At 48.7% G+C, this 23,353-nt stretch overlaps 1 long non-coding RNA gene across 1 annotated transcript in view; it reads right to left on the reverse strand.

Moving 5' to 3' along the window:
- Positions 1 to 10,933: 10,933 nt before the first annotated feature.
- Positions 10,934 to 23,353, reverse strand: part of LOC138568517 (uncharacterized) — a 282,465-nt gene continuing 270,045 nt past the window's right edge. The window contains exon 3 of the long non-coding RNA XR_011302856.1: positions 10,934 to 11,328. This is a non-coding gene — a long non-coding RNA (uncharacterized lncRNA). The remainder of the gene's footprint in view (positions 11,329 to 23,353) is intronic.

Consider the following 23,353-nt stretch of genomic DNA (forward strand, 5'->3'; position numbering starts at 1 on the left):
CCAGCAAAAGTGTAAATGGAAGCCTAAAAAAGACTAATGCATGGCACATAGAGCGAATAATTAAGAGAAAGATTTGGAAAAAGCAATTCATTGATATTTTTTGCCTATTGGAATACGAAGAATCAGGTTTTGGAATTTCAAAAAGGGATAAGAAAGAGGAAGAAAAAGAGAGAGCAAAGAGGCCCACACTGGAGTGGAATAGTCATGACTGAGAAGCCTCTTTTCAAATCCTATCAACAATCATCCTAGAAAAATACCAAGAAGAGGGCACTGCACTGATTGCCTACCACCACAGAATTTTGGAGATTCACAAAACCTTTGGGGGGGGAGTCATGGCTGAACTATGATAGAGAGTTCAGGAAGGAGATGCAGAGATTCCCTGACCTAGGCTGGGAAGAGGAAGACCCCAAACTGTATATTTCCCATGTCTTAAAAGAAAATGCAGCTCAGAGTGCTCAGAAAAATAAGGACCAAGAGCAGCAAAGCAACAGAAGGGATAGAAACAGGCAGCATAACCAGCATAGGTCACAACAAGACAGTGCAAATGCCAACAAAAACAAACACCCGTTTCGAAGACCGCCCCCAGGGGGGCAAAAAGCGGGGCAGAATCAAGGGCAGTTTGGCAACCGCAGCACGGGGGGGCAAAGGGAGTACCCCGGGGAGCTGCTGGTATTTCAACAGAGGGTCATGCAACAAGGGCACTGAGTGCAGATACAAGCACCAATGCAGAACATGCAATGGTGGCCACAGCAGCAACGGCTGCACAAAAGCCTCTCCCTCCAGGCCCAGCCCAAAAGTCACAGAGGGTAAAAACATGTACTAGTTATAAGATGGGGGCCTCACCAATAACAATTGACCAACTAGTAAAAATGTTAGAACTACCCTGACCCTGCAGCTAGATAATTCTTGGGTCAGGGCTTCAAAGATGGGTTTCAGATCCCATTCAAGGGCCAGGGATCTCCCACTATACCCAAAAACCTAAAATCTGCCTCTTCCCTAGCCAGCATAATAAGAGAATAAATTGTTAAAGAGCTAAACCTAGGGAGGATTGAGGGTCCCTTCCAACACCCTCCCTTCATTGAGTTTGTATGCTTCCCCCTGGCCATTTTGCCCAAAAAACAGCAGGGGGAGTTTAGGATGATCCACCATTTATCGCACTCACCCGGAAGCTTTCAATGTTGGCATCCTTGCCACTGAGGCTGCTGTCTCTTACAGCTGCGTGCAGGATGCGGTTGACCTAGTAAACCTGTCAGGTAGACACGCTCTCATGGCGAAAGCCGACATTAAGTCAGCATTCAGGCTGCTGCCTGTGCACAAGAACACTTACCAGTGGCTGTGTTTCCATTTTGACAACAAATTCTATTTTGATAAATGCCCCCCCACGGGCTAGGCCATCGCGTGTGCCTACTTTGAACAGTTCAGTTCTTTCCTACAAAGGGTACTCCAACAGGCCATGCCTAGAGCCAGAATGGTACACTATCTAGATGATTTCTTCTTCACTGGCCCAGCAGGGTCTCCCCTATGCAGCTAATCCATAAAGTTATTCAGTGAAACCATGCAGGCATTAGGGGTTCCACTGGGGCCTGAGAAGACAGTAGGACCCACTACCACCCTGTCATTCCTAGGCATAGAGATTGACTCTTCCAAGAGGGAATGCTGCCTACCCATAGACAAAATAGAGGACCTTCTTAAGACAATAAGGTTGATGACAGGCAGGGACAAGGCGACGCTGCGGGAAATACAGTCCCTTGCTGGGAAGCTCAATTTTGCTACCAGAATCATGTTCCAAGGCCGGATCTTTTAACAGGAGCCTGGAACTAAAAATGAGGTGGGTTACTAAGCCACACCGCCACATCAGATTGGGCAAGGAAATAACACAAGACCTGGCCATATGGGAATCATTTCTTAACAATTTCAATGGCCAGGTGATATGGCGCAAAACCATGAATGGAGCAGACAAAAGGTCCTTGTTCACAGATGCGGCTGGCAGCAAAGGATTTGGGGTATGTTTTGGTAACAAGTGGTGCGCTGAGCACTGGCCTCCCTGCTGACAGAGGAGGGGCTGGTCCAGGAACATCACACTGCTAGAGATATTCCCCATATGGATGGCACTCTATTTATGGGGGGACTTGTTGGCCAGCACAGAACTGGTCACATGGTGTTAGGGAGAATTCTCTGTTTAGGCTGAATTTCCTAACCTAGTGAGTCCCCCAGCAGCTTTGCTGGATTTCTGGAGTTTGTTTTTTCCATCCTGCCAAGAGTGAGACTCTTTTTCTCCCACTCTTGGACATGTATGTGTGTAATTCCTTTGAAATGTCAATGTGTTCGATGGGCTATGGGGTCTTTTACTCCATAGGGTCTCATCTGATTTTCTATCTGTGTTACACCGCACCCTACGTGCCGTAACCCTGGGACGTCCTCGCAGACCTCCACCATAGACTCCATAGCCGGGGACTGACTACTGTCTCCCCGGGCATGTAAAGTCACCATTGGCTTTACTAGACCTAAATTTACTAACAGAACTAGTACAAACCATCTTATTGTGGACGTACTAGTAGGGGTAATTCGATTACTCCTGGGTCTGTTACTCGAGGGGGCACTGTCCCGTCCCCCCTCGTCGAGTTTTGGCTGGTGGCAGTGGAAACTACTTGTTATGTTCGACCCCGAACATAACCCTATGGGATTCGTCCCATTGTTGGCGATTGATACTTTTTCTCGTTAATCTCTAACGTACCACCGGTCTACTTATCTTAAATAAGTATCGGATGGTATTTTCTGCCAGAACTCGGTTTGTAAAATGGCGTCTGTGTTCGTCTCTGTGACTCCTAAACCAAAGGTTGAGCCCTTTGTTCCACTTTTGGCGGGCCTCTGGACAGAGACCCTCCAAAGTGGTGCCATTCTGTCTGGGTTACCACAAGGGTGTGGGAGGGGGTTTAGGTACCCTGGACCGAGTTGCCTTGCCAACTCCGGTCGCACTCTGGAGTGATTGGCCCAAGTGGTGAGCCTTCCCGCTCACCACTTAGCATGTGTTGATTGACAGCTAGGCTGAATGAATGGGGGTTTTCTGCATAAAAGCAGGGCTTTTGGGACTGGATCTTCAGAAGTCGCCACAGGACCTAAGAATCCGACAAGGGTAACGCTGAGCCGACCTGCACGACGACACCTCCGGTGGAGCCCTGCGGAACCGACTCACCACTTCCCGACGACAGAGGAGATCTCCCTGCCGGAGAGTCTCTTCCCCTGACTGGTGGGAACAACCAGTCCCCTTTGCTTTTTATTCGCCTCAGGGCGCAGTGGTGGAATTGCCAATGCAGAGCACCTCAGCAACCGGATAGCCAATACCCCTGTACCGCGACCAAAAGGTGGTGCTGGTCTCTTCCCTGGTGGTGCACCGGACTTCACTTTTCTTCGACAACGAGATCATCTCTACTCTTGGCAAAGACCCGACATGCATCCACCACCAGGAACAACTGCCCCCGCCGGAGCTGCCCTCCACAACAAGGTACCGTGTCCGCCTGGCTTCCCTTTCGATCGGTTCGAGTGAGGTGTCTTAATCCTCTCCGTTCCGTTGGGTCGCCTACAATCCTTTCTCATTTTATTGTTCTGAACTGGTTCAATCTGCCGATAACAATTTGCTACAAAGACTTGAATGCACCTCCACTAGAGTCTTTTTGGGACATCGCGCCTTGCCTCTCTCCGAGTGGGCCTGGCCTCTGAACTTTATGATCTATTGTGATTCTTGCCTTCCTGCCTTGCATTTTATCCGCGAAGGATTGAACTGTGTTGATTTCATAACCTGCCTATCTTTTTCTCTCCCGTCCTAACTAATATTCGAGTGTCATCTAGGTTGAGGTATACACCTCTGTCTGAAAATAAGTGGTACCGGTAGAACCTAGAGTTGTCGAAGTATTGCTAGGGGGATTGATCGTTTTTCTACTTCGTAGAGTAATTGTGTTTGATTTGTTTGCCGTGAATTTGCCACAGTGTTTTCCATAGATGTTTCGTTATAAATAAATGCCTTAATATCTTTACACTAAGCCTCGTTGCATGTTTGCTTGTCTTGCTGTGAAGAATTGCCCTATTTTGTATACTCCACATACTGCTCAACTCTTCTTGAGGGAAGTCTGACTGCTCAGCCACAGCTACCAAGTGAATCTGTGTGGTACAGACTGCTACCAAGTGGGTTCACCGCCAAACGCCTGTAGTCCTAAATATTTTGCAGTGGTCCCAGAGGGAACTGCACAGGTTTCCGCCTAACACATGGTCAGACAACATGGCGGTTGTACACATTTTAAACAAGGGTGCTGCCTCCTGCCCTCTGGTGCTAAAAGTGTTGAGAGAAATGACAAAAGTCACCCTGGAAAATAACATGGTAATTATTGGGCGGCACATTGCAGGCAAAGATAATAAGGCCGCTGACGCTCTGTCCCGTTTTCAGTTCTCCACTTGCAAGGCACTAAACCCACAGGCAGAAGCCAGGAGGACAGCAGTTCCAGAAGAGGTTTGGGCCATCATGGACACATCCACGGCAGCCCCCGCCAGCCCCCGCCAGCTAGCCGGTCACAGCTCTTCCATGAGTTGCCCGCTCCCAGCTCTACCCTCCCCCCGGGCCCGGGCAAAATGGGGTTGCCTTTCCCAGCACCACACTCCTACAGGTGAGCCTAAAGGTGTCCTAGGGGAACTGGCCAATAAAGGCGCCGGCACAGAAAACTGCCAAAATGTACAATAAGTGCTTGACTGATTTTGGAAACATCACAAAAGTCACCAACATCAGGGATATACAGGAAAGCCATGTCAATGACTTTATGGAGTGGGCTTTCAAACAAAGCAAAAAGAAGGCATGGGCTTCATCCCATCTGGCAGCAGTTTCATATTACACTAGATTAACGGGGGCACCCGACCCCACCCACGGCGCACTAACCAGATATGATCTCAAGGGTTGGTCCAAAATGGAAGGGGTCAAGACAGACACCAGGCGCCCCCTCAATTTTGCTAAATTAAAAATTCTGCTAGACACCCTCCCTGCAGTATGCAACAATGCCTACTAGACCTCACTATTTAGAGCTGCCTTCACACTCAACTACTCTGGGGCGTTCAGGATCAGCGAGATAGCCTCCAAAAACACAGGATCAGAGGTAGGGCTGTGAAACTGTGCAGGTCCAAAACTGACCAATTAGGAAAAGGGAGGATCATCAACCTGTACTGCATTGAGGAAACAGAATATTGCCCCATCTGCACCACCAGGGCCTTCATGAACAAGTGCCCCAGCCGGGGGGGGTGGGCAATTATTCACACACAAAAATGGGTCTGCCCACAGTAGATTCCAGGTGAGGTCTGTCCTCAGGAAGACTATAATAGCTATAGGATGGAATCCTACTGAGTTTGGATCCCACTCCTTCAGGAAAGGAGCAGCCACTACAGTCTAGATGGGGGGGGTTGCAAGAGAAAGCCATAAAAGGGATTGGGGGTTGGAAATCTGGGGCTTACAAAAGATACATCAGGAAAGACTTGATCTAATAGTATCTAATAGTATCCCCCCCGATTATCTTATCATCCACCCATCTCGGGGGCAATGACTTGCCTCAGCTGGGCAGGAAGCTTCTTCTGGCTTAAATCTGCACCTCCCTCAGATCCCTGGCCCTCATGCTAAGACTTTGAACAGAAGTGATGATGTCGGAAATCATCCCGCGCCAACATTGGCATGGGGCAGAGTGCAACAAAGCCATGGGGATTTCTAGGCGCAAACTGAACAAAGCTGTGGCCGATTTCTGCCTTTTCTTAGGCCTCAAATTTATTAAACATGGGATCTCGGTACACAACCAGGCCATGTTCTGCAGTGACAGGGTTCACCTGTCCATTGAAGGCATGGACATCTTCACCAGGAAGATTTTCTCGACCCTGGCAGCCAGAGGCTGTACTTAATTCATAATCTCCTATTTTGGGGGGACCTGGGAGACGCCGGTCAGCATCCCCTCAGGGTGGCGGCGGGGATCAGCCTCGAGCGGCCCCTAATTGGGATTAGGGCCCCTCGCTCACCTGTTCCCTCTGTCCCCAAAATATAGTATTGTTATCCTTATGTGATGTTATGGCTGGTTTTTCTTTTGCACCATGGCTGGTACTAAAATAAAACTTGTGGCCAAAAGTTTTCCACCTCACATCCTGGTTTTCAGTCTCCTCATTCCTGCAACTGTCATTACTGTATTGCCTGTCATGTCACACTTGTCATCCATGACACCTGTCACCTGCATGCTACTCCCCAGCACAAAAACACTTCCAGGCTTATACACCCGGGCCCACCCGGATGGGAGGCCCGGGGCCGTAAGCTGGGAGGTGGGGGGTTTGTGCTAAGTCCGGTGGGGCAGTGCCTTTTGGCGCTGCCCCACTTAGCATGCACATGGCGGGGGACGGGCTGCTGGGTCCCTTAACAATAGGAACCCAGACAGCGCGTCTCCCGCACAGGAGGGTGAGGCGAGAGGGGCAGGTGACAACCTGTAGTCCCTGCCCTCTGTCACCTTGTCCTCCATACTTCAAAGGCCCCCCTTCCCATCCTGTCGGATGCTGAGCGGGGGCCTTTTGAGGTTCAAAGAAAGGGCCGCCTTGCCCCCAGGCCGAATTTTGCCTTTATCTGGCCGGGGCAAGGTGGCCCTTCTCATGCTTCCTCCCCGTCAGCCACGAACAGCAGCAGGACGGCTGCAGGTCTAAAAAACCATCCCTCCCACCCTGCAAATAACTGTAAGGAAAGCTATAGCGAGGGCCAGGTAGAATATGGAGCACAATCATAATAATAGGGGAGGCTAAAACGCCTCACTTTAAAAATAAACATAAAAATTCAACTCCAAGAAGGGCTTTAAAAGATACCGGGGGGGGTCTTTTGTCTATTAGTTAATCTTCTAGGAAAATACAGTTATAGAAGACCCAGGCGCTCAGAATCCACCAGATAACATCAATACAGATGGGAGCTCTAGGGGTCTTACAAAACTGAAAAGGAGAGAGGAACTTGAGCAGAAACATGTACTAGTAAGCCTCAAGTATCCACCTCCATGCATGCAGAGGGGGGGTCTCACCACAAGTGGAGCAGGAGCAGGGTAAGTTCCTAGTAAGGCTCCGGAACCCACCCCCACGCATTTTTTATCCAAGATAAGCGCACTGGGGTACGCAAGTGGATCGTGGGCAGGGGAAGTTCCCAGCTAAGCCCTTAGAACCCACCCCAGCAGCGAAATAGCACAACACAAGCAGATCGGGAGCAGGGAAAATTCTAGTAAGGCTCTCTTTTTGAACCCACTCCAGCTGTAAAAACAAGCAGCCTTAAGCGCTGAGGGGGTCTCACAACGCAAGTGGATCGGGAGCAGGGTAAAAACCTAGTAAGGCTCTTTGAACCCACCCCGGCTGTAAAAACAAGCAGCCTTAAGCGCTGAGGGGGGTCTCACAATGCAAGTGGATCGGGAGCAGGGTAAACACCTAGTAAGGCTCTTTGAATTCACCCCGGCTGTAATAACAAGCAGCCTTAAGCGCTGAGGGGGTCTCACAACGCAAGTGGATCGGGAGCAGGGTAAAAACCTAGTAAGGCTCTTTGAACCCACCCCGGCTGTAAAAACGAGCAGCCTTAAGCGCTGAGGGGGTCTCACAATGCAAGTGGATCGGCAGCAGGGTAAAAACCTAGTAAGGCTCTTTGAACCCACCCCGGCTGTAAAAACAAGCAGCCTTAAGCGCTGAGGGGGTCTCACAACGCAAGTGGATCGGGAGCAGGGTAAAAACCTAGTAAGGCTCTTTGAACCCACCCCGGCTGTAAAAACAAGCAGCCTAATGCGCGGAAGGGGTCTCATAGCACAATTGGATCAGGAGCAGGGAAGATCCTAGTAAGGCTCCTAGAACCCACCCCCGAGGAAATAACTAGCCGGAGCGTGGGGGCTTCAAAAACTCAAGTGGATCATGTGTGTAGAAAGTGCCAAATTCATCTCCAAGAGTAGACCAAGAGGCTAAAACGCCTCCATCCATGGAAAACTACAAAACACATGATCAAAAAATCAAAATGGCTCTAAGAACACATCCCGAGGAGTATCAAGTGGAAGGCTTCACAACGGGGGGTTTTGTTTTATCAAGAAATGTGGATCAAGAGCCATAACTTCAGCGAAAATCACCCTGTGAGCAAGAGAGGGCGCAAGTGCTAAACCTGGTCAGGTTGGACAGCAATAAAAGGCACATAAGCGCACACCTCCCCACCTCACTTGGAAAGGACAAGAGAAAGCAGGCAGAACCTGCTCCAAAAGACAAGCAATTTATGAACATGTCACAGCTCACAAGCTGAGGCCAAACAATTGTCACAAGCTTTCATATGAATGGCGGCGGGGATCAGCCTCGAGCGGCCCCTAATTGGGATTAGGGCCCCCCGCTCACCTGTTCCCTCTGTCCCCAAAATATAGTATTGTTATCCTTATGTGATGTTTTGGCTGGTTTTTCTTTTGCACCATGGCTGGTACTAAAATAAAGCTTGTGGACAAAAGTTTTCCACCTCACATCCTGGTTTTCAGTCTCCTCATTCCTGCAACTGTCATTACTGTATTGCCTGTCATGTCACACTTGTCATCCATGGCACCTGTTACCCGCATGCTACTCCCCAGCACTAAAACACTTCCAGGCTTATAAGGAATCTCACTCCCGCAACCCAGGAAAGTGAAAGTTCCTGTTTTCAACGATGAGTCACAGAGGAGACTTCCTGACCGTTGGAACGGATGGGGTTTCCTCGGAGAGCGGCTGCACCCAGAAAAAGGCAAGGGTCTGCTCTGCTGGTGTGAGCACATGGACTTCTTGAAATCACTGTGAAAGGGAAGACTGTGAAGCACCGACACCGTGGAATAACGCGTTCTCCTTTTTCTAAATGCAATGGTTTGGTGTCCACATGCAATGGGGACTTTTAATCTGCGCCATTCTTCTATTCAGTAGTTAAAGAATCTGCGCAGGTCGAGCGAGCGCGTAAAATAGCGCCGACATGAACCAAAGGAAATAGGAGCTCTACGCATTCTGATGTTCATTCTGAGGCATTCCTGTAGTCATCAGAAATGAAGAACTCTGGCATATTTCTGAAACTTTATTCGTGTGCTTCTCGCCAGGAAGAAGCAAGTGTGTGCAAAACCCTCCAAAGTACAAACCGAACTCCTTGGAAGTATTTTCTAGAGTTTCAGAAAAGATCCACGAATGCTTTTGTGAGGAATCGTGCCTTCGTATGCACCTTGACCAGAAAGGCATTTTGGATCGAACCAATAAGGAAGAGGAAACGGAGCAGAGTTCCCGTTGACTGTCTGCATCATTACATGGTGAAAATTCCGTCGAGGCAGCCGGCGCTGTAGCTTAGTTGGTTAAAGGGCCTGTCTAGGAAACAGGAGATCCTGAGTTCGAATCTCAGCAGTGCCTTAACCTTTTACCTTCCAGGTGGAGGTGAAATCGTAGGTTGGGGTGCAAGCGGATGCAAATCGCGAAACCACCAACTATTTTTTTTCTATGCAATGAGAGATTATGAAGAATGCGGTAATTGCATTTTGGTGTTAGCATTTCTCATTCATTTCCATTTGGGTAAACATACGTATTCCTGTTTTGTTAATCATTCAAAACAACTGCACACATTTTTTCTGGTTAATTATTACTTCATGTATTCAGTGCAAAAGCAGGAATTGCATAGTTTTCTTTATAAATCCGCAGATAAGGGAGAGCGAGATAAAGTAATGTGCCCAGCATGGCCCTCATTATTTAAGTGGTGAAGCCAGGATTTGAGACCAAACTGGACCTGAAGCACTTGAACGCTTATCTTCTTAGGTCTATTTGGTAGAAGTATGTGTCAATGTTTGACTTTCAAGAACCCGTTTATAAATATGACATGAACGGTGCATACATCCTAATAAAACAGCTTGTCAAATATATACATCCTTAAAGAAAAACGTAAAGCAAAACTAGCATAAGTGTAGCATTCTACCCCCCCCCAGCCCCTTGAATTGAGGAGTGCAAGATGAAGCAGGAAAAGTAAGGCAAGTGTACTTTCAAGGCGTAAAGCTCACAACAAAGGCAATTGTGACAAGATGACCTGCTTATTGGTTGACACAGCATCCTGATTATTTATAGTGCAAAGACATTTTTAAATTGCACATAGATGCAAACCCCTTAGTGTTAGTCAATTATAAACACATAATGACAATGGGAGACAGTTTCACTTTTTAGACTTGACAAAGGCACATCAAATGGATATTTAACTTGAGATTTAGTTGGCTTTTCTGACGCAAAATAGCAAATATCCCCAGACTTCTCAAGAAGCATTCACAGAGACGTGTTAAGCGTTTAAACTCCCTAGTGGGAGCCCTGGTGAATTTGTTGGCAAATCAGTGTTTTGTGACCAGTCTGCTACAGGTCTTCTCTGAGTGATGAGAGGGGAGAATCATAGCAGTTTAGTGTAATTTATTGCACTCCCTGACAACCCTGGGGTTTAAGCTCTTCCTTGAAGACCCTGAGAAAAGCATGCAGACCCTGAGACTTCAGGCCAATCCAGGAGGTTCGGCAGGACTCTATTAACTGCCCCATACAAAGTGTGGCTCAGCAGAAAAGGTCATAGACTACTTACTTTTCATGGACCATAAATCATTACATCTAGGACAAAGGAAGATTGTTTTGTCAAGGGGTGGAAGCGACGGGTGAGCCTACTGCCCCATTCTTCCCCTGTTCCCCCGCTGGTTGGTATGTTTTCGCATTCCCGGAAGATATGTCACCTGGGAATTGGAAGGGAAGGGTTCCTCTCAGCTTTTAACTCCTGTGAGGTGTTGCAACATTCCAATGGTTGCAAGACCTTGTTTTTTTTTTTTTAGCAGGGTGTGCCTGGTCTGCCGCCAATCAAGATTACCCAGGCTTACAACTCAGGAGAATCTTGGTTCTATTAAAGACACAGGGACAATCATTATGCTTTACTTTCTTTAATTCTGCTCCTCAACAGCTTTTTAAAACGTAAACCTTTTTTTAAAATGTTTGATTTTTACTTAAACAAAATAAACGCTCAAGTCCCCACAAGTCACTTGTTTTTTGTAGTCCTGTGTCCTCCAACTTCCACCAATTGTGGCTCAGGTCCCTCTATGACCCACATCCTGCCTGGCTCCCTTCCTCTTTCTTTGGCAGTGAGCGATCGTTCACCTTCTGGGAAGAATTCAATGTCTCAAACATGTCAACTTGAATGCATCTTGAATGGAGCAACAGCTCTGCTAACACTAGCAACTCTGCACTATGCCGAACTTCAAACGAAAACCAGACGCCAGTAATCCGGCTCAGCTGGAAGGCTCACGCAGTTCTGCTCATCTCCTACAAAGCAAGAAGAAAATCACACCATCAGGGTAGGGAAACGCTGACAGATGGCCAATACACGTTAACATGTTATACTAACAAACATTATACAGCCTCAGCGTATCCAGGGTGGGATAATGCTTGCCTCTGTGTCTTTATTTAATAAAGAAGAAAGGCTCCCCTGAGCTGTAAACCTGGGTAATCTTCATTCCATGTCAAGACCAAAGGCAAGCATTATGCTTATTGAAACTTAATTATGACAGTGGCTGCAATCTTAGACACTGGCTTAAAATAAAAGTTCTTAAACGTTGTAACAGAAGACCAGTCAGCTGAATTCATAATGTCCTGTAAAGACACCCCAGTGTTACGTTCCATCTCCCGAGCCTTCTAGTCTTGGAACCTGGAAGGCCCGGGAGATCCAGTGGATGACGATTGATGGCTAGTGGAGGCTCTGTATGTGTCCCTGCAGTCCCGTAAATAAAGAACCACGTCTGAAGTAGCTTCTTTCACTGGCGACAAGGGTTGCTCAGGGCCTGTGGGAGTCCCCACATGCGAGGCAGCGCCGAATCCTGAGCCCAACGCAGACAGGAATCCGCAGGCAACACATCGAACAGGACATCCCTCCCACCCCGATGACAAAAAAGGGTCTAGTGGAAAGGTTTAACAGGACCTTGAAAAGTATGATTGGGGCTCTGGAAGAACCTCAAAGAAGAAAATTGGATCTTCTGTTACCATGCTTACTGTCTGCCTACAAGAGAGATACCACAAGAGGGTGTTGGCTTCAGCCCCTTTGAACTTCTGTTTGGTCACCCTGTAAGGGGTCCCTTAGCCATAGTCAAGGAGGGATGGGAGATGCCCACTCTCCCCATTACTACCAATGTAGTGGACTATGTGCTAGGGCTCAGAAAAAGGATGGTACTCCTGATGGGTCTGGCTAGTGAAAAGCTGGAGGCAGGGCAAGCACTGGTGAAACACTGGTATGGCCAGAAGGCATGCCTCATCACTTTCACACCTGATCAGAAAGTCCTGATCATGAATCCTATAAGGCCTAGAGCTTTGCAGGACAAATGGTCAGGCCCTTACACAGTGGTCGAGTCACTGGGTGAGGTCAACTATTTAGTGGACCTTGGAAGGGCTGGACAGGCTCCAAAAGTGTTCCATATGAATAGACTGAAGGCTTTCATCCCAAGAGTTGAAATCTCTGCACTGCTACTGGCTTCAGATGTTGAGGAAGAGGAGTCAGAACCTCTCCCTGACCTGTTCCAAGACAGTCTTTCAGGCAGCTCCATTGAGGGTGTCCAAGTGGCTCCTCACCTGTCTTCTGATCAGCAAGCAGAGGTGAAAACTTAGCTTAAGCAGTTTTTCCCTTCTTCTCACAGTCCCCTTGTTTGACAACTTGGTGCAAACATGACATTGACACAGGAGACAGTGTACCTACCAAAAGTAGGGCATACAGAATGTCAGACAAAGTAAGGTCTTACATTAAGACAGAGGTCAACAAAATGTTGGATGTTGGGGTGATTGGACCCTCTAGTATTCCTTGGTCCAGCCCAGTGGTATTGGCTCCAAAAGCAGGTACTTCTGAGTTGAGGTTCCTTGTGGATTACAGGGCTCGGAATGCTGTCACCAAGACAGATGCAAACCCCTTGCATAGAACAGATGAGCTGGTGGATACTTTGGGTGCCTCCAAATACCTCGGCACATTTGACCTCACTCAGGCTATTGGCAAATAGCTCTTGCAGAACATGCCAAAGAGAAGATAGCTTTTTCATCACAAGAGGGTCTTTACCAGTTCAGGGTAATGCCTTTTGGGTTGAAGAATGCACCTGTCACTTTGAGGCTGGTGAATCATGTGTTGAATGGGTGGATGAATTCTGTCTTGCATATCTGGATGATATAGTCGTTTTCAGTGCCACCTGGGCAGACCATGTGAAACACCTTACATCCGTATTACAGGCTCTTCAGAAGGCCCACTTGACCATAAAAGCCAGTAAAGTGCCAGATTAGACTAGGATCAGTGATCTACCTTGGACATGAAGTGGGTGGAGGGAGGATACAGCCTCTACCCAGTAAAGTACAAGCAGTACACTGCTGCCCTACCCCCACTAATCAGACCCACGTGAGAGCCTTTTTAGGACTCACAGGGTACTACAGAAATTTCATGGCAGACTATGGCACCATATGCTGCCCGTCTGACTGCTCTCACCATTCCAAAGAAACCCAATAAGGTAACTTGGTCTGAAGAGTGTGAGAAGGCCTTCAATGGCTTGTGCCAGGCCCCTGTTCTCAGGGCCCCTGATTACCAAAGACCTTTTATTGTGCAGACAGATGCCTCTGACACTGGGATATGAGCTGCACTATCACAAGTAGATGAGCGGAGGGTAAGGAACACCCTATTGGCTTCATTAGTTGCCAGCTTAAGGACAGAGAGCTCAGATGGTCCACAGTAGAGAAATAGTGTTTCTCTGTTGTGTTGGCCCTAAGGAAGCTTAAGCCCTATCTCTATGGGGCCCACTTCACTGTGCAAACTGACCATGAGCCTTTAAAGTGGCTAATGAACATGAAGGGAGAGAATCCAAAGTTGCTCACATGGTCCATAAGTCTGCAATGCTTTGACTTCACTATTGAGCACAGGCCAGGTGTCCAACATAGCAATGCTGATGGGTTGTCCAGAATGTTTAACCGACCTGAACATGAGACTCATCTAGGGGTGGATTAAGTCCCCCTGTCCTTAGTCTTGGAGGGGCAAGTGTTAGGAAAGATTTCATTTTGTATGTAATTTTCCCTCCAGTTGTACACCCCCAAACTTTTTGCTGCTGTTTAAACACCTTAGTCTGACTTTGCCAGGGGAGCATAGCCTTCTGCTGCACTCCTCTGGGCTTTCGCTCACTTTTTATGTGGAAACTGACATGCCCTTAAGACAGTCAGTACTGGGAGACTTTGTTTCCTTTAGTCCTTTTCCAATGTTGCAAGTTTTCTGTACAGTACAGTGCACTTGGGATAGTCAAATACAAAGACCCTAGATACTCTTGTAGGACTTTTTTGGAGATGTGCCATGGACAGGGCTGGTTGCAGCTCTTCTTTTCATATAATTTTAACCCTTTTCTGCCATTTAAACCGCGTTAACCGTGTTTGGCACGAATAGGTGGGCTGGCTCCAAAATGGCCATACCACAAGGTTCTTAGTCCTGTCCTTTGGCCATCTTGCCCCTTTGCCTTCCCCAGGCCGAGCCGGGTCAGTCCTTATTTGGTCATGCAGTTTCCCGTGAAAGGCCAAGCTTTCGCGGGCATCTGCATGCCGTGTGTGTGTCTCGAGGATGTGGGCTGGGGTGTCTGTCCCCAATACACATCCTGGGTGCCAGAGAGTCTGGAGTGCTGTGTATGCCTGGGACCACCATGGACTGTGATTGGTCCATGTATGGAGTGTCTGTTTGTGAGCAGATCTCCCATTGGGTACTCTCTGTTTTGGCGCGAAGGGAACTTTGGATAAGAGGAGGCTGAAAACACCCATACCATGTCGATCTCTGGAGTTCTCACTGAACGAAGGATAGGATCCAAGTATCCTGAAACTAAGAAGCAGAGTCGAGGAACCGCTGGTGAACCGCTGGAAGGTTTTGCACCCTGAGCCCGCTGTTGTCCCGTGGGACCCCTCTGCATCTAGTCGTGCTAGAAGGTCTGCGAAGACGCTTCGACCCATTAGAATAGTGGGACCAACTATTCTCGGCACCGTCAACAAACCCTGCAAGTAAGCTTTCTCGGAAGTGTCCCTAGGCCAACCAGTGGGCTGACCAGCTTACACAGGACCTTTGCTCTGTCTCTACCGCCGTTTTGAGGAGGCCCTCGAAACCTGGTATACTGCTAGCTCTGCATCCCCAGCACCCTCACACCGAATTTAGAATACTTGGCATTCCCAGGTCTGAAGTGAGACGAGTGCGCCAGGACCGGAGTAAATGTGGTTACTGTGTTGCCCAGCTGCGGCAACGATCTTTGCAGGTGCACTGAATTTGTGACCCTCTTGCCCCTGAAGGATGCTGCAGAGAAACTGGCCTTATCCATCCACCAGGAGTGGAGAAATCGCCACTGTCTCGTTTGGGAATCCTCACTGTAGCTTCGGAACTGAAAGCAGCAGAGCCGTCATATTGCTGCAGTAGAACCCACAACCAAAGTGGACTCGACTGGCGAAGTTTGGTCCGGAGTGCGCCTGGGGCTGGTGAGTAACCCTAACCTTAACCGGTGGCCTCTAGCGCCTCCATCCATTATTACACACGAGTGGCCCCTGGGGTCCCTCTCCTTTCTACCGCTAGTGCGAACTATTCCCGAACCTTGGAATCCCCTCTGCCTTAAAGTGGAGGCCCCCCTCGAATAGTGGGAATCTATTCTTCATCGCCTCACCCACCTTCCTGAGCTGCTAGAGACCCCTGAAGTGACCCCGTTTTGCCCATTGGAACAACCGCGTGCACTTGCACTACATGTACTATTGAGTATAAGGCTCCTCTCTTCTTAGGGTGTGGACTGCCTCTTAGTTAGGTGTTTGTTTGATGTTGAAGGGGACTAAAGACTATCTGCACTGCCTATTTTCCTTCCCCTCTAGGTTGTGAATCTCGTGCCTTTAACCCTTTAGACCCCAATGGTCTTGTATATATTTTGTATTGATTGTGTTGTGTTGGTTTAGTAAGCTTGCTGTGATTCTTTTACCGTGTGAGTTACAAAGGCCTTGTAATAAATGTGTTTATATTTTTGATTATATACACCTGCCTGGGAGTAAGTTGTAAGTGTCCTTGCTCATTGAGGTCTTTCAGTCACCCTCACCCCTCCTAAGACTTAGTCTTGACCACCTGCCATAGCTACCTTGATTGGTCTCGCTTGTCCAGAGGTTACCCTGTTCCAAGAAACTAGGCTGGCCTTCTGAACCTCTGCCCACCAGATCAGAGTTCAGAAATCCGTCTTAACAGTAGCCACGACAGGTACATCTTCCCAGCAGTCCCTTTCACCCACTCAGCATGATACTTAGTGATTGTGGCACTATATCTAGGGAATGCTTTGCATAGGTGAATTATTGGGGTATCTGACATGGTGAGATCTTTTAAGCAGCGTGCAGCTTGCCACTTACATGGAATAAAAAATGCAAAATAGTGATCGGCTTACCAAGAATTTGAACAGAAATCGTTTTTGACAATGTTCTCATACGTTTCCCTTAAGGCCACGTCCCAATATCCAAATCCTACTTCTGGATCACAACAAAAACCGCTCACAATCTTATGTTCATACTTACCCCATGAACCTCTATCAAACATTGCTATCTGCTACTCTAACAACACACAAAGAAAAATCACCTCTAAGGGACCTGTCTCACAACACAAAACAATGCCGGCAACCAATAATTTAATCAAAAAACACAATAAAACGGACTCCAAGATGGCCGCCGGCAGGGGAGGCTGCGAATAGATCGCTCTCCCGCCGGGCCGCATACAAAGAAGCACCACAAGGAGAGAATTCCGAGCGATAAGGAACAAGATGCTCAGCGGAATCCTCCCCCCCATTTAGAGCGTGGCACTGAGTAAAATTCGGCCGCACAGACCCCCCGGGGGAGCCCGTCGCGGGGGGTGAGACCCACCCCTCCCTCCATCTAAGGAAGGCCTGGCTGGACGGATTCGTCGGAGGAGCCGGGAGCTTGCAGGGAGCTCCGCCCCCGCCCGCCGCAGCAGGACGAGTGGGCAACCCCTTGCGGCGCGCAGGGGAGAGCGGATCGGCGAAGGGAGGAGCGGCGGAGAAGGCTCTGGAGCGTGGACCGCTGCCCCAATCGCCCGCGGACGAGCATCGGAAGCTCCGCGGCACCGGATGAGGTGAGGGGAACCCAGGAGCGACAGGGGAGACAAAGAGGAGGAGCCGGGGTCCTCCCAGCCCCTCCGCCGAGCAAGCAGCGAGAGGCGGACCGAGGCGGACCTCGAAGGTGAAGGTGACTGTGTGGGGCCCCGTTGCCCATCAGGCAGAGGAATCCGGGTCTGCAGGGCGGGATACCAAAGATCCGAGGTGTATCCCCCCCCACCCAATGTATGCATAAGCCACAGTCAGAGGAGCTACAGCAGGGGGGGGGCAGTGGAATGGCGGGGGAGACCCAGCATCATCTTTAATGCCCCTGCGGCAGACACACACCCCGGGATGAGTCGAGACCACCTACAGGTCTAAGGCAAAGACTCGCAACCCCAGCCTGAAGCAGCACAGTCAACAGGGACCCTAAAGGCAAAGGGGAGAGGGGGGGGTCCAGTATTTCCCGCGGCGGCCGACACAGGAGAGGCACCCAAAGGAAGTGCATACCTTCGGTAACCTGCAAAGATGTCACGGGCTAAGGGGAAGGGGGGAATCTCGCAATCTACACCCCAGACCCACAAACAGGATACAAGTCTCCTCCAAATGTGGTCTTCGGATACACCGACGCCCCCAAAAGACAGGTTAGGGGACGCCCCCACAATGGGCATAAGCTCTACAGATCAGAGCTCCCTCCTTCCGCCGTCAAAGGACGATATGCGGGCCTGGTTCGCGGAACTCCAAGACAAATTTATGTCCACAGTCCAGGACCAATTTACCTCATTGAGGAATGAGATGAAGCAGGCGGTACAGGAGATGAAAGTGGACGTAACAAAGTTGGAGGAAAGGACGGATACAGTGGAGAAGATTGTACAAAATTTGGATGAGGAGGCGAAACAGAATAGCGAAACTCAAGAACATCTGGTGAGACTCACACATAACTTAGAAATACAATGTGAAGATCTGGAGAATCGCTCCCGCAGATCCAATATTCGCATTAAGTTTGTGCCAGAAACCGTCACGGATAAAGACCTCAAGAGTGCAATACAAGAAGTGTTCAGCGATATAGCTGAAGTTCAAGACTCTAAAGACATAGGGATAGACAGAATCCATAGGGTGGGCCCAAAAAGAACCGGCGCCCCAGGGGAGAGACCAAGAGACGTTTTGGCGGCACTCACATCATACCAGCAAAAGGAACAGATCTTGAGGAAGGCAAAGCAGCTGGACCACATAAGAATGAATGGGGTGGATATACAACTGTACCAAGACCTGGCCTCCGTGACACTCTTAAAAAGAAGGGAAATGGGCCCACTGGTGAGGGAACTAGTGAAGAAAGAGATCAGATATAAATGGACATTCCCTTTCGGCCTACTTTTTGAGTGGGAAGGCAAACAAAGAAGAGTGACCTCGTATAAGGAAGGCCTCCACATAATGGACATACAAACAGATGAAACGGAAGTGAGAGCGGCCAGATCAAAATGGGATCCGCAAAAAAGACCAAGAGGATGGGGGGAGGTTAGCCAAAGGAGGAGGAAGGGTGGAGGGGGGAGGGAGGGATCATTGTCATTAGGTGATAACCAAAGAGAAAAGTGAAGGCAGGTAGGCACTTCGCACTGTGGGGGAGGACAGCAGAGAAGCTGCAGTAAACCTCAGAACAATAAACTACTAGGCCCGGCGGGGACCAGGGATAGGAAGGGAATCGGCGGAGGTTGGAGGATGGACTGGGGTTTAGGAATCCCCGCAGAGTTGATCCTGAGCTATGTGAGGGCAGGGAGCGATGGGCGGAACGCCCAAGCAACCTTGGGGGCCCGGGCCCTCCTCGGGATCAAAGTTGTATTTGGGTTTAAAGTTAAGTGGGAGTTGGGGAGTTGGAGGGGGGGGGCCGGGTGGGGGAACTACAGAAGAAGGAAGAGGCATTGGTATGGGGGAACGAGGCAAGAAATGGTAGATCAGAAAAGATGGGGAAGCTAAGAATTTTCTCTCAAAACATCAGGGGCCTGAATTCTCCGGTAAAAAGGAAAAAAGTGGAGACTATGGTGAGAAGGGAGAAAGCGGACATCCTGCTCCTCCAGGAGACACACATAAAGACCCTAGATAAAAAAAAAGTACCCCTCAGAGGCTACAAGATCTGGGCGCAGGCAAATGCAGGAGGGAAAAGAGCGGGAGTGATGATAGCGGCAAGAGTGTAACGCTCACCTGATTCCCACGGAGGCGCTGGTCTTGGCAGGAAGGTGTCTGTGACCCGAAAAGTGATGTGCAGGACTCGATTTGCTTCTGGGGCCGAACCTCTTCGCACTGTGTGTCGAACTCGAAGAGTGAGATTTCTGCAGGTGAAAGAATATGGGGGTTAATGATCTGGGTTGTTGAATGTCCCTCTCTCTCTCTCTCTTCTTAGCTTCTCCGTAGAGCCCCCAGGTCAACGTGCTCACCTTAGATAGGTGAATGCTGGACTCTCCATCTGCGTCTGGTACAGGGTGCCGTTGCCAGTTCCTTCACTGGTGAAACATAGGCCTCTTGACATCAGAGGATCGCTACCGTCGTTAACTGCACGAGCGGTGAGTTTCTGGACACCTTTTTAGTCCTTTTAGTCTTTAGGTGCGTGGGCACGTTAATATAGAACAGGACTCTGTATAATGCTTTTTCCTATTTGTCTTGCAGGGCTCTTGAGATAGGAGATGGTGTGAAGAGAGCCGAAGTTGGAGCCAGAGCCTTGGAATGAAGCGCTTGGAAATGCGTAAGTAAATGCAAGCGCTCTAACTGTCTCTTTTCCCTTGCAGCTGTGAGTTCGTGCTGAAGAGATGCTGGAAAACGCCGGAGTATTTGCCGGCGTTCTACTGTGGCGAGTGCGATGGATGTGAGTAAATACCTGTCTAATGTCTCTTCGTTTGTCTTTCAGATGCTGGGTTGCAGCGTTGAAGAAATCCGGAATTCGCGGAGTGCCGGTAAGTAATAACAATGCTTTTGTCTTCACAGGCGGAGGTGCAGCGTGACGAAATGTTCGCTGCCGATGGATCAGGTGAGGAAAGCGCTGCGTGTAAAGGTTGCAGTGCTAACCTGTTGTTTCTTGTCTTTGCAGGTGCTGCTGAATACTGGATACAGGAGTGGTAAGTATTGTTCTTGCAGGTTCATGATCGGAAGGAAGAAAGGCTGGAACAGACTCGGTGAGCGTTCTGCTGCAGATGCAGAATAACGCGAAGCACGTTTGTTCAATCGGGTGTGGTTTAAATAGCCTTGGAGTGATGAGGCGTCTTCCTCCACGTCCCCGCCTAGGTAAGAAAAGAGTTCCAGTTCCAGAAGAGTTCCCGTGTTGTATCCAGGGAGTGGAGCTTGCCCCACCCAGGTAAGAAAGTAGTTCCTGTTCACAGAGGATTCCTATGTGGCTGGTAAGTAAGCAGCATGGTCTGCTGCAGGTAAGTCCACCCAAGCATCTTCATACATATTATGAGCCCGGCGCTTCCAGTGCCGGGACCGATGGCTTTGATGAGCCTGGTGCCACCGGCGCCAGGACAAGGTCCAAAAGGTCCCAGTGGGGACCGGCTGGTGCCTAAGATAACGGTTAGGGGCCTGCTTCCAAGGACGTTGGGCTGTTCCTGACTCCTTGGAAGCAGTGATCATGACAGCACCCCCCCCCTCTCAAGGCCCCTCCCAAGCGTGTCTTCTCCGGGGGTTTTGGCTTGTCGGGGTGATTCAAATGGAATTTCTTGACCAGACGAGGTGCGTGGACATGCTCTGAGGGTTCCCAAGACCTTTCCTGGGGGCCGTATCCTTTCCAATCAACCAGGTAATATAATTTAGATTTGGAGATTTTGGAGTCTAGGATGTTCTTTACTTCGAACTCAAGTTCTCCATCTACTAAAACAGGTTCCGGGAGTTCGGTCAATCGGGTTCCTGGTTGCACTGGTTTTAGTAAGGAGACATGGAATACTGGATGTATTTTCATATGCGAAGGCAATTCCAATTTAACAGCCACCGGATTAATTATGGTAGAGATAAGATAGGGTCCAAGGTATCTCGGGATGAAAGTGCGAGGTCCTTTTAGAGGTAGGTGCTTAGTGGATAACCAGACCTGATCTCCCACTGCGTAGTGAGGGGCCTCTTTACGGTGCTGATCTGCTCCTTTCTTAAATTGAGCTTTAGCTCTTTGCAGATGGGCAGTGGCTTCCTTAAAAGCACGAGTGATCTCCGAGTGCAAGTGATCCACAGCAGGTGTTTCGAATTCTTGGGGAGGATCCAGGTTAGAGGTTCTAGGATGGTGTCCGTATAATATGAAGAAGGGAGTCTTCCCGGTTCCAGAATGAGTTGAATTGTTATAGGCGTATTCAGCGATCCAAAGAATGTCCTTCCAAGGGTTTTCAGTTTGTTGGAGCATGCAACGTAGATATTGCTCTAGAGTTTGATTTGTCCTCTCGGTTTGTCCGTCAGTTTGGGGATGGTGACTGGTAGAAAGTCTCACATCAATTTGGGCTAAACGACAGCAACTTCGCCAAAAGTGGGAGATGAATTGACTTCCCCTATCGGAGACCAAAACCGAGGGGAAACCGTGTAACCGAACAATGTTTTCTAAGAATTCTCGGGCTAGTACTGAAGCTGAAGGTAGGCCCTTCAGGGGAATGAAGTGAGCCATCTTGGAGAATAGATCCACGACTACTAAAATGGTATTATACCCTGAGCATGGAGGTAAGTCCGTGATGAAATCCATGGACAGGGTATGCCATGGACAGGGAGGGATGTCTAGTGGGTGTAAGAGACCGGCTGGTTTCTCCTTCTGACTCTTATTCTGGGCACACACACCGCAGGAGATTACAAAGTCTCTAATGTCCTTCTTCCATGATGGCCACCAGAAATGTCTTTTGACCTTTTCCATGGTTTTGGTTATGCCAGGGTGACCCTCCATTAGTGAATCGTGATAACAGGAGATTACCTGTTTTTGTATTTTCTCACTGGGCAAGTACAATCGTCCTCGGAAATATGGTAGGTCTCGATCCACTGAGAATTCTTTTCCTTTTAATTGCCAGTCCTGTAAGTCGACCAGAGTTAAAAGTGATTTGACTGTAGTCTTAATGTCTTCAAAGGATTGAGCGCTGACCAAGCCCAAAATCCTTTGTTCTGGGATTATGGGTATTGGTTCTGGATTGGTCAAATGTTCATCTATTCCCATCCGGGAGAGGGCATCTGCTTTTCCATTTTTACTGCCTGGTCGATAAGTAATTATAAAGTCAAACTCAGCCAAAAACAGACGCCAGCGAAGCTGCCTGGAAAACTGAGCTTTGGCTGTCTTCAGATACTGTAGGTTGCGGTGATCAGTCATTACGGTGACTGTGTGTCTGGCTGCCAAAAGATAATGCCGCCAGGTTTTAAAGGCCGATCTGATAGCTAAAAGTTCCTTGTCTGTAATTGAATAGTTGATCTCGGGAGCCGAGAATTTGCGGGACCAAAAAGGCTACAGGATGTAATTGGTGTGTGACCGGATCCCTTTGTGATAAAACTGCCCCCATAGCAAGACTAGAAGCATCTGTTTCTACGATGTAGGGGAGTTCTGGGCGAGGATGTTTTAGAACAGGTGCAGAAATGAATTTAGTCTTTAAGTCCTGAAAAGCTTGTTCTGCCTCGGTAGACCACTCAAAACGTTTGTTTTTCTTTAACAGAGCGGTGATGGGCTGGACTATTCGAGAGAATTCAGGGATGAATCTGCGGTAAAAGTTAGCGAAGCCTAACATGCTTTGGACTCCTTTTACAGAGGTTGGTGAAGGCCACTTGATGATTGCATCGACTTTCTTTGAATCCATATGGACTCCGTTAGGTGACAATATGAATCCCAGGAACTCAACTTCAGTTACGTTGAAAACGCATTTTTCGAGTTAGCAAAAAGGTTATGTTGACGTAATCTCTCGAGGACCTCTCTAACGTGTTTCCGATGTTCTTCTTCAGATGAGGAATAGACGAGGATGTCATCAATGTAGACAACAACACACACATCAATGAGTTCTTTAAGGACATCATTCATAAAATACTGGAAGGCTGCAGGAGCGTTGCAAAGTCCAAAGGGCATAACTTGATATTCAAACAGCCCATACTTGGTGCGGAAGGCCGTCTTCCATTCATCGCCCTCTTTTATTCGTACCAAATGGTAGGCTCCTCTGAGATCCAACTTTGTATATATACATGCGTCTTTGACTTGGTCCAGGAGTTCAGGGATCAAAGGTAACGGGTATCTGTTTTTAACGGTGATTTGATTCAGG

The sequence above is a fragment of the Ambystoma mexicanum genome, chromosome 1p (genome assembly GCF_040938575.1).
Source record: "Ambystoma mexicanum isolate Mex_15411 chromosome 1p, UKY_AmexF1_1, whole genome shotgun sequence".
Classification (NCBI taxonomy): Eukaryota; Metazoa; Chordata; class Amphibia; order Caudata; family Ambystomatidae; genus Ambystoma; species Ambystoma mexicanum.